Source organism: Bidens hawaiensis, unplaced genomic scaffold, assembly GCF_021521415.1.
Source record: "Bidens hawaiensis isolate Kalapana, Puna unplaced genomic scaffold, B.hawaiensis_p1.1 tig00004477_1, whole genome shotgun sequence".
In the NCBI taxonomy this organism is placed as follows: Eukaryota; Viridiplantae; Streptophyta; class Magnoliopsida; order Asterales; family Asteraceae; genus Bidens; species Bidens hawaiensis.
Window position 1 is genome coordinate 408,132 of NW_027491270.1, and position 10,792 is coordinate 418,923.

General features: G+C 33.4%; 1 pseudogene; it reads right to left on the reverse strand.

Moving 5' to 3' along the window:
• Positions 1–1,279: 1,279 nt before the first annotated feature.
• On the reverse strand, positions 1,280–10,558 carry LOC143626674 (serpin-ZX-like; annotated as a pseudogene).
• Positions 10,559–10,792: the final 234 nt, after the last annotated feature.

Consider the following 10,792-nt stretch of genomic DNA (forward strand, 5'->3'; position numbering starts at 1 on the left):
AAGGTTGTTTGAAAAACGGTAAGAGGGTATCGGATATTGGCGCATTCAAGGTTTTTAGTATACAAGGTTATGTGATTGGGACGGCTGATGGTTGTTTCACAGGGACCAGGTAATTTGGGAGACAAAGACAAAGGAATGTCATATTTGGAACACAAAGAAAACAGTTTTCCTAATTGAGGGTGGAAGTTATAGTAGACACACCTTCACGACTCATTGTTAATAAAACAAAGAAAGATCGGCACTAACCTGATATGAAACACGGTGAAGGAAACTGGGAAGGAGGCGGAGGGTCGCCAAAATTACAGAGATAAAAAGAAAAAGAGAATGAAGGTAGGTGGTGTAAATAATTAATATGGGATAGGAGGGTAGCAAATATAATGATGGCATGGAGAACCGTGTAAGTTTATTTTACACCACACAAATTTATTGCTTTAGTAATGGGCCGGGGAATTGGGCTTCGAAGAATTACTGATCTAATCAATTGCCAAGAAGGGAATATGATCAGCTGGGCTAAAGCGGGGGGGGGGGGGGGTTAAAAAGAACCAAATCCAGGGATAACAAAGACGAGGCTCGGGAGTGAATTAAGTCTATTATCCTTGCAATAAATAACAAGGATAATAGTCTGGGGGACTTGAAGAGCCTACCTAAGAATTGGGTTCTGGGAAATGGATCACGACCCATCAAGCAATGAATATATTATCAGCCTAAGAGACTGAGCCCAAGTCCAAGAAGAAGATAGTATAATGAGACGGAAACGGGGTCAACGAGGGGGAGGGTCACTGTTCACCTGACTTGAGAAAAGCCCAAGGCACGCGTGCTCCAGGAAGGGAGAGCAAAGACCAGCGGATAAAGAGATACTCCCTACAACTCCGACGGGGAGGTAAAGGAACCACAGGACAAAGGGTTGGTCAAAGACCCATAAGATAAAAGAGTTCTCTTCTGACTCTATATAAGAAAGGATGTATATGTTGAATAGAACCATGTAAAAAATATACTTAGCACTAATAGTATTCATTCTTATTCATCTTGTCATCGAATCACAGTTCAAATATAAACCTCTCATCGAACTCTCACACGCAATCACTCATGGTTCAATCAGGGTTCCAACATTTAGTCATGCTTATAAGAAGATTAAGCCAGTTACAAGTACTAAAAATTTCAACATAATATGTAAACAATAGGATATAACCGTCACAAACCATAACAAATCAATATCTTGTTAGCAAACACAATAATTGGTCTGAATTTCACTGCACAAATGACAACGTGCACACATATTTCAACCAACGCTAGGGTCAACCACATGTCCCATAAACAAAACAACCCCGGGCACATCTTCTCTTATCACAAACACAAACGGATGATCCGCCTAAATTTCGTCTCATCAATAATCATTCCACACCCAAATACTTCAAATGCGTATAACGTTGCAGCTTCCGTACCGTCTTCATCAACATTCACAAAGCAAAGGTGAATGCGACTATACGCCTTGTTCTTGAGTTTTTTAACCGAGGGAAGAAAAGGAAAGGAGAGGGAATGATAAGAAAGGGAAGGGGAGGGAAGGAAATTTTTTTAATTAGGTGTGTTCTTGAGTTGGAAGGAAATTAGAGGAAAGGAAAGGATAACTATGTTAAAAAATAGTTATCCTTTGTAATCATCCCATTTTTGGGAGGATAACTTATTGGGAAAATACATTAATTTAATCCCTCCTAACTCCTCTTACTCCTTTTCTTTCCATCCTACAAAAAAACTCAAGAACACCCATTTTTTAACTATCCTTAGTTTTCCTTTCCTTTCCCTACTTTAAAAAAACTCAAGAACAGGACGTAAACGCTTTCATCAGTAGACTAGTCAACCATTTCACTCAAACCACCTTCTTCACTAAAAGGCATTACAACCCCCAGTTCCTTTAACACATATGAAGCTTCAAACCCAAACGAGATGTTAAACTTTGGTATCAAGAGTTTCCTGACTATAACAAGTTCACTTGGAATGTGACGCTCAATAAAGTCAGGTGTGGAACCAATTTTGTCTATTAAAGAGTGAATCCCGTCTTTTGCATTTGGGAGGAAAAAGTACATTGTGAACAGCCGTGTATCTTTTTTGTTTCGCAAGTAGGTAAGAGCGAGGACCTTAAAACCGTCATATTCACATGCGAGTTGTGTTTCGTTGTTGGTCATGAAAGGAAATTGAACTTTGTAGCCATTGAGAAGGTAGAAGTAAGATTCTTTTGTCATTGACCGGTCAAAGTTATCAATCCGTGCTCCCTTGAAGTAGACCCCATTTACAAAGATGAGACAGGCGTGAGGATTGACCGAAATGGATGAAAGAACTTGTTTGATAAGACCATTCGTTTGCTTCTCGGCCTATAAGTTGACTTCATTGACTACCCCCGCCGCCTACACTAATCAATCAATAATCTGTTTACAACAATTGTTCTCAGCAACATTTACTGTGACTAGGCATGTAAATGAGCTGAACAAATGCTCACGGAGCATGGTCGTGTTCGTTTAAATTTACCCGAACAAACGATTGAACACAAACAATTAAACTGGCGGGGTGATCTTTTCTATGTTTGTTTGTTAAAAAAAAGAACATGCTCGTGTTCATTTAGGTTTGTTCGTTAATGATAGAAACAAACATAATTAGGTTAGCGAACACCAAATAGAGGTAATAAAACTAGACTAATTGTAATACGTAATTTTTTTAATTTCTTAAAACTGTAAATGGATATATTAACGAACGCAAACAAACTTAAACAGATGTAAACTAATAAACATTATTTAATGTAAACAAATTTAAACGAACATATTTACGCGAAAGTTCACGAACATAAATGAAGAAACAAGACACGTGTTCATGTTCATTCGTGCTCGTTCATTTATTGAATAAATAAGCATCCCGCCGAACGTGATTAACTGTTCGGTTCATTTACAGGCCTAGCTGTAATATATGAGTTGACTCAGATTTCCATATGTACAACTTTAAGGTTTGATTGAAGAATAAAAAGCAAAACGTTACAGCTGACCATGTTTTGAAAATCAACTTGGTTTCAATCCGCTTTATAAACAGCGTCCACAACCTGTTTAAAAGAAGATCTAAGAGAAAGTGTTTTCTCAATATAGACCCCATTTGTAAAACACACTCGGGTCCCACCTATGTCAGCAACGATGAAGGGCAGAAGCTGTGTATAAAGAGAGTTGAGGTCTTCAGTGTTCGTTTTGAGGAATGTCAGGAGTAGGTTGAGTATTGGACCTTCTGAAGCGGCGGCTAGTAAGCTTAGGATCACATAGATTGAAAGTGGAGAGAAAAAAACATTTTTGTCCGGGAATTTGTTGGAAAGAAGGTGAGCTGCAAGTGTGGTTGAGACTACGGTTTGGTTCTTGATTGAGTTTGAAGAGGAGGGTTGTTGATGAGTCTATGTAGTTGTGGTGCAACTGTTGCGAAATCGGCTTTTGTTAATGAGTTTATCTTTGGAATGTTAACGATCGATCTCTGAGTGTGTTAAGACAAAACGCGTGTAAGCTAACATACTGTTGTCTCATATTAAAAGCAGCATAGACATTGATGATTAGTTCTGACTCATTGATTCACTTACAACTATAAAACTAACATAATAGTTAACAAGAGATAATAATATTAATAATTTGTTTTAAACTTAAAATTGACACTGAACTAATGAATCTAAAGAAAACCTATGCAGTTAATGCGGTAAAAAATCAGATATCGGTCAAGGAGCGATATTTGAGATTTAGATCATTGAGTAGGGTATCAGTAATTTTATATCATGCAACATTATATATATAGCAATTTTACAGTAACAATTCATTCAGTATACTCTCATACCATTAACAAACAAACCTTTTGCAACTTGTAAAACACTAACAACTGTAGCAAGCAAGTAGAAACTGAATAAGACTTAAAACACTAATATTAAACACTAAGAATTGACAATTAAGACGTAATATAAACACTAATAGCAGTAATAAGAAGAAAGATGAATGGAATAACTAAGAAGAAAGGTACTGATATCTGGAAAATCGGTGATATATCGGTCGATATTATCGTTATCGATATTTCATAAGGAGACCGAGAACCAATATAGCACCGATATATGACCAGCTCACCGCTATAGCACTCAAACTGATATTAACTGCATAGAACAAAACAACAATGAAGTAACATAGCAGTGAATTAATAAACCAAAACTAATAATCAATAGACAATAACAATGTGTGAAATTAAAAGTTAAATTTATCACTTAACAGTGAACGTAATATGTGAAATTAACTGTGCTCTCTAAAACTAACACAATACTACAATGGTGAACAGGAACTAACATAATAATAATAATAATAATAATAATATGTGAGATTAACGGTGAAACAAACAGATGAACAGTGAGCAACAACTTACCACGTGGTCAAGTGAATTTATGAAGCAAGCAAATGTGTGAAATAATTAAACAGTGAAAAAGAAGAAGAAGAAGAAGAAGAAGAAGTAACAGATATCGTTGAACTGAACGATTTTAGGAGGTGAGTTGTGACCGGTAATGGCTCTAGGGTTCGATCCTTAGTCTCACAATTTCAGAGTTCAGAATTACGCTACTCTACTACTATTAGACTATTAGTATTTAACTTAACCACGTGTAGATAAATAGATGTTGTGATTAAGCAAGCCCATAGTTGTTTATTGTATTAGCCCATATATGAGGTCCACCGTCCGTGGTTGAATTGTTTTTTTTTAAACAATCAATTTGGATTACCGATGACTCACTGACCAACTTGATTATCTCCCTTCTACCCGTAAAAAGAAACCAATTAATAGGTGAGAAAACTCATTGGCCCAACTTGAGCCCCTATTTTTTTGTCTTAAGTGGAACTTCCACTTATTAAATTAAAGTTTTTAAGTGTTTGATCCTAACCACTTAAATTAGAGATCACACTTATCCTCGTAGCACCTATTTGGTAGTCAGCTTAATATATAAGGAAGTGATAGTAATAGTATTATTACTTTTATTTTAAACTTGACTATGAACATTTCATTTTATTATCATAAACAGATGTTTCTAGCTATAAACTTACTTTTTGTTTATATAACCTGACATCTAATTCTCTCAAGATCGTGACTGAATACCTTTTAGACTTTCAGTTGGAATAAGAGATTAAAATTGCAATTGCATAGATTATTGTAGCAAAAAAAAGGTTTATACAAAAGTGTCTCTTTATAAGTTTCTCATGCTATCTTACATGTATAGAATAACAAAATGCATAATTATTAATGTTACAAAATATCGATAACATTCACGCATAGACTAGAAGCGAATAACTAAATCACTTGATGAGTCCTCTAGAATTTTGAATTTAGGTGTATAAAGAGAAAGCTCATATTCTTCTTGTGTTGATGATGTTTGTGTTGGGCTACTTCCACTATTCCTTGAACCAGACTTACTCCAAACACACTAAATGTAACAACTCGGATATTCCATCTAATATTTTGTTAGTCAATACCTGACCCGCTTCTATGTTCGGAAAATTTTTATCCATAAAATAATCGCGTCTATCGAGTATTTATTATTTTATTAGTAATTGTTTATTATATTTATTTAATATATATAAAATAACTTTAATTTGTATTCAAATTTAACCCAAAACTAAACTTGAACCCTATTTTGTATCCACCTCAATAGTTCAGGTACTGATTTGCAAAATATGAATATTATAATCCATTAACCCATCAACCCATTTACTCAAAACCCGTATCCATGTTCAACCCGTATACCCAAACACGTTTAAGTTACTTATAGCATAATATTTGTCCGAATTATGGAATTGATTTATGATTGTGATTCTTTTTACCTATTTCGGCCTCACCGTCACAACGAATTAAAAAACAACAATCGCTTTTTATATGAATTGATTATATGAACAAACCATCCTATTAACGTTGCCTACAAGACCGCCTATAACCAATCTGATTATCATAACCTATGGATAGATGTTCGTGATCTTGCTTATGTCGTCGGGTTTGGTCTGCAATACACCATCAATCCATCATCGTCCTAGGTAATTAGTTATATGGTATGATCGTCGCATCTTCCTCATCATTAACCCTAAGGTTAATCGACTAAACAATCTACGTTTTGGCCGATTGGATTGTTAGGGTTCATATAATTTGTTTTGGTTTATGTCTGTTGTATATAAATTTATGTTTCTAGTTCTTAACCAACTGAACACCCAGCTCAGTTGGCTGGGTGTGTGTGTGTTCAATTTGTGCCGACCATCTGCGCGGGTTCAAGTCCCAGCAGCCCGTTTTGTTTCCTTTGTTTTGTATAACTAACCTAAGTTATATATTAATATATATAAATCTTTTAAATCTTATTATTAATATTATATATATATAATAATAAATCAATTTTTACAAAACCGACACATTAACTAGTCATTTTCTGAACTTTGGTTAAACACCATATATGTATGTATATTATATATATATATATATATATATATATATATATATATATATAGGGGTGAGTTATAATAAAAAGAATAGTTTTGTAGGAAGAGTAAGAATAAACCTAAGCCATTGGATCTATGATCTAGTGGTTGAGATGGATAGTTTTTAAAATATCAAATAGTTTCCTAGGATCTAGGATTTAGGCTAAATAGTTTACTAACTCTAAATTTTATGTTATTCCTACTTTTCCTACAAAACTATATCTTTTTATTTTAACCCTTTTATATATATATATATATATATATATATATATATATATATATATATATATATATATATATATATATATATATATATTATAAAAAATTGATAAAAGGTTTAATATTTAAAAAGGATTTTAATGAGGTATTAAATTATATACATAATATAATCCTGTTAATTAATATATTGAAATATAAGTTTAAGTGTTTTATAAAAGATTTTATATAAATATCATTATTTATTATCAATTACTTGTTATCTCCAATACTAATATAAAAGAAATCTTTATTAAATAATAAAAATACATATAGATACATTAAACGTATATTTAGTTTTAAACATTTAAAACAAAACTCTTTATATAAATTATAAAGTTTTTATAAATATTTATTTAAGTATTTTTATGTAATTTATATAATTAAGTCATATTATTTACGATAAAACTTTGATAATAAAATTAATAATAAATTAAAAAAATAAATAGCTTTCGCCAGAACATTCCCGATCATCGAAGTCCCGAATCTCTATCTAGTTTTAGATTCGGTATCCAATTCGTATTTATTTCCGCAATTATTGTAATTAGGATTTCTCGTCGGTAATTCCCGAATAGTGTGATTTATTGCTTTCTTATCGAATCATTCTCGCTTTGCTTATTTACTAAGGTGAGTATTTCACTCCCCTATTTTACTTGTTTTAATCTTTTAGGGACATATGCGTATTTACAGTACTTTCTTCTTATTATTATTATCAACATTAGCAACTGCTATCCTTGTTTGTATATCAGTTTATGTCTAACTTACTATTTGCTTACTTGCTTTATTTTACCGCATTCGGAGAGGTCCATTATAATAATATGACTATACGACTGTTGACGGGTGGTCCACTGGACAACCCTTAAGTAATTTAAGACCGTTAATAACCATGCATACAATCGGTTTATTTTGTGGAATTATTTGACTATGGTAACTCATATAGTTGAAGGTAGGAGAAGATAGAGGATGTAATTACGAGAACGTGTGCGAAAACGATGAAGAAAACGGAGTTGAAACGAGAAAGTTATGAAGAAAACAAGGAGGCAAGAATGGAAGCCACCGTAGATTACGGTGGCCCCTGAAGAAAATGGTCACCGTAAGGCAGTTTTAAGCCACCATGGGTAATTTGAAGCCACCATAAGCTACGGTGGGCCTGACGCTGAAACTTGTAACAGCCTTATAAACTCGTTTTATGGACGGCTTTTGACATCCTTATCATTATCTTTCAAGTGTGGATGACCTAAGGGAGATTTTGAGGTGCCATAGCTTAATTGTGATTGTGGTAATCATTAGAAACTCTATTTTGATTCATATGCAAACTATAATCGAAGGGATAACGACCCGAATCATGCTCGGCTAAATTTCTTTGTGTTTTCCCTCGGAATGTAAGGTTTATTTATGATTGTTTGGTTGAATCTTTATGCAATTTTTGAGATATTAGTTTGATCTTATTGATTAAATTATTATGGTGTTGATGAATTGATTGATAGATTGTTAGTTTATTAAGTTCGTTTTCTAAACCGTCATTTCTTGGTGTTTTAAGCAATCAAGATTAATTAGGAGGTATTCAGGGTTGGATAAACTAATTGGTTTTTGAGTGATTACCTTGCATTATAATCCAAGTACTTGATCTTCAATTATCACAATCGTTTACATAAACACGAACTTTATCTATTGTTCATCTCAGTTTAAACATTAACTGTAACATTCATGGAAACCTGAAATCGATAGAAGACATATTTTCTCATATTGATTTTAAACCTGTTAAATTGTTTCTAGTTTTTATTGTTAAATCAAACCAAACGACCAAATCATTGAATTTATTTTCTGCACCTAGATTAATATAGATAAATTGCATAGCTACTTAGTAACGCATTTTCCACAAACTCCCTGTGTTCGATACCCGCTTACCACTATCTAATTAGTTGTAATCGGTTTATTTTTTAGTAAGTCTTCGACCTCACGTATTATCTAATTACTTGTTTTAATCTTTTAGGGACATATGCGTATTTACAGTACTTTCTTATTATTATTATTATTATTATTATTATTATTATTATTATCAACATTAGCAACTGTTATCCTTGTGTGTATATCAGTTTATGCCTAACTTACTATTTGTTTACTTGCTTTATTTTACCGCATTCGGAGAGGTCAGTCATAATAGTATGATCATACGACTGTCGTAGTGGCCGGCGTCCAATCGCATGACAATGGTTTCACGACAACTCATTTTTAGTAACCATTGCCCGATTCACATGGCAATGGTTTAGCCATTTCTTTATTATCTGATTTAATTGTGTACATGCTATGGCTTAATTGTTTATCTCACAGAAACAATTTGCGTTTTCTTTTATATATTATATTTTATTCAAATTAACTGGTGTTTTACTCACTCAACATGTGTTGTTGACAAAAATATCTGTATTTTATACGCATATGCAGGTTATCGTATGAATCGAATGCAAGTTGGTGAAGACTTAGTGTTGAACTTACGTTACAAGAATTTTAATCAAGATCATTAGAGAAATAAATTTAATTTGTTGTATTTTATGGATTATGTACTTGTTTGTATTTGATTTAATTGAATATTTACTTAAATTTAATAGATATTAATCTTTAATATTACATGATAGTACTTTGAGAGCTGTGAAATAAGCTCACGCTCTGACATTTTCGCCTTAGGTTGGGGTGTGAAACTAAAATATGAGTAATTGTGAATGGAAAACAAAATCTCTCTGTGTGTCTCATCCCACCATGTAGTATGTCTCGGTAAAGCAAATGAAACATACCGAACCCATGTAATTTTATCATTGTCTCTATGATCAGTCTACTTCCAAACCACATCATTAGGGTTCCAAAAAAAATCATCTTCATAATACACACCACTTATCATCTTAACCTTCCGGGAAAAAAAAATTCATAATCCATACCACTCATCACCTGCGTCATACTTATCGATTGAGGACCACTTATGCTGGTCATAGAAGCGCACATTAAGAATCCAGAAAAGTCATTACATCAATTATATGGGAGTTTCAGTCTACATCTTCTCCCTTTAAGAAGACGAGGCGTAAATGCCTTTGCGATCTCAAGGGACTTCAAGTTGGAGTAGCATATTATGATTTTCAATAGCTTGTCCCTATATAAGTAAACAGAATAGCATCAATATTGTTATCATATATAAAGCCTAATCAGTTGACACCCAAAAAAAACAGAGAGATTCATAAGCACCGTCTTCACATAAGCACTTTCAATTTTTGTAAATGTGCCTGATGACTGTGAGTGATTCGCAATAGTCTGCTTTGAGAGTAACTGAATATGACGGGGAGCTTAGTTAATTCAACAAGTTGTTTGCAGCTATTCAAGTTGAGGAGTTTGAGCTGAATAAGTTGTGAGAGGTTAAAATCTAATCGTGTAGTCATTCCAACTTAGATTTAACTCTCGTAAGTTGGACAACTTGTCAATAGCAGGCGGGATTTCTCCATCTTTCAAACGACAGTTACCTGGATCCTATTTTTGTAACCTTTATGTTAACTGTGATAACACCAACAACAACGAAATATAGAGTGACTTCCATACCAATGGCTTAATGAGATACCAAAATGGTATGGCATATTCATATAATCCAATCCGTTGAATCTAAACTCTTCCAAATGTTTTAATCCATCAAAGTTGGCTTTTGTTCTCTTTAAGAAAAAACAAATAACTAAGTTTAGTGAAACAAGGTTGGCACATCGTTTGCCAACTAATGAAAGGAGAACATCTATCCCCATTTTGATTTAATACAACTTTACCAAGCTTTCCATGTTTGATTTTATCTCGGGGAACTCCAAACTATTATGGCAATCACTGATTTAAGAGTCTCAAGTTTTCCTATATGGATGATCTTTGGAAACATTCTAAGCTTATGACAATCTGATATACTTACATAATCGAGAATTGTATGTTTTCCAAGTGATGGATGAATATCTTTCAAGTCTTTACAAAATTCAAGTGTCCACTTTTGAAGACTTGGGAGTCCATCAAAATCTAGTGTGCTG